Raw genomic sequence first — 1,552 nt, 5'->3', positions numbered from 1 at the left:
TTTGTATTTTTTGGTTGAGACAGGGTTTCACCATGTTGGCCAGGACGGTTTCGAACTCCTGACCTCAGGTGATCCACCCACCTCGGCCTCCCGAAGTGCTGGGATTAGAGGCTTGAGCCACTGCACCCGGCCACCCTGGCTTCTTTTTTCACCTTTATAAATAGGCATGGCCCACTGAAGACTGCAGAGACACAACTGTGTACCAGAAAGTATGACTGCAGAATGTTTTTTGTTTTGTTTTGTTTTGTTTTTTTAAGACGGAATTTCACTCTTGTTGCCCAGCCTGGACCTGGGTTCAAACAATTCTCCTGTCTCAGCCTCCCAAGTAGCTAGGATCACAGGCACCCGCCAACATGCCCAGCTAATTGTGTATTTTTAGTAGAAACGGGGTTTCACCATATTGGCCAGGCTGGTCTGGAACTCCTGACCTCAGGTGATCCGCCCGCCTCAGCATCCGAAAGTGCTGGGATTACAGGCGTGAGCCACTGCGCCGGCGACTGCAGAAATTTTTTTTCAGAAACTGCAATGGAGCCCTCCTGTGGCTAATTTAATCCAGCCAATTTCCCCTGATCTAAGCAGAAAAGCATCTAAAAAAGCAGCTGAGCTGCCGTCATCGCCTGAGGGGAGGGAGAAGAGGCCACAACCGGGGAGAAAAGGCGGAGTCGCCACCGCCACCGCCAGCGGAGAGAAGTGGACGCCCCAGCAGCCGCCCCGCCTGGGGGCCGCCCACCGGCTCGCAGGTCCCCTGCCCCGTTCACAATGCAGCCTGCTTCTGCAACTGGGTGCGATCCAAGGGACTGTGTCTTCGTTCCATTGTGTGTTGACGACAGTAAGGATGTTCATGTAAATTTTGAAACATCCAAACTTACATTCAGTTGTCTCAGAGGAAGTGATCATTTTAAGCATTTAAATAAAATTGATCCTTTTTATTGCATTGATCCAAATGATTCCAAGCATAAAATAACAGACAGATCAATTTTATGTTGTGTAGGAAAAGGAGAATCTGGCCAGTCATGGCCAAGGTTAACAAAAGAAAAGGCAAAACTTGATTGGCTGTGTGGACTTCAACAATTGGGAAGACTGGGAAGATGACTCAGATGAAGACATGGCTAATTTTGATCGGGTCTCGGAGATGATGAACATGTGTGGTGACGAGGATGTAGATTTACCAGACGTAGATGCAGCAGATGAAGATTCACAAGACAGTGAGGATGAAAAATGCCAGATCTGGAGTCAGGAATATCATCATCACCTGGATTTTGAGAAAGAAACATAACTTCTCTGCAAGATTTGATAATTGAGAGAATTCCTGAGTTGATAACTCTAAAGGCAGATGCTGTATAACCTGTTTGTTTTTTAAAAACTGTTTATTTTTTCAACCTGTTTGTTTTTTAAAAGTGTCACTAAGGGTTGATATGTACCACTGCATGGGGTAGTTTTAAGTCAGCTAAGGCAATAACCTTATGTATCAGCATTTCCCAGACTTGCATGAAGCTGTTGAGGTCCTAGGCAATTGATGCAGCAGTTGTGATCAATCAAAGCATCTCACCTA

At 46.1% G+C, this 1,552-nt stretch overlaps 1 pseudogene; it reads left to right on the top strand.

The window, feature by feature from the left end:
- The first annotated feature begins 759 nt into the window (after positions 1 to 759).
- Positions 760 to 1,276, top strand: LOC108316593 (annotated as a pseudogene).
- Positions 1,277 to 1,552: the final 276 nt, after the last annotated feature.

This window comes from Cebus imitator, unplaced genomic scaffold (genome assembly GCF_001604975.1).
Source record: "Cebus imitator isolate Cc_AM_T3 unplaced genomic scaffold, Cebus_imitator-1.0 Scaffold190, whole genome shotgun sequence".
Lineage (NCBI taxonomy): Eukaryota > Metazoa > Chordata > Mammalia > Primates > Cebidae > Cebus > Cebus imitator.
Note: the sequence above shows the minus strand (reverse complement) of the source record. Positions and strands in the feature narration are given on the sequence as shown.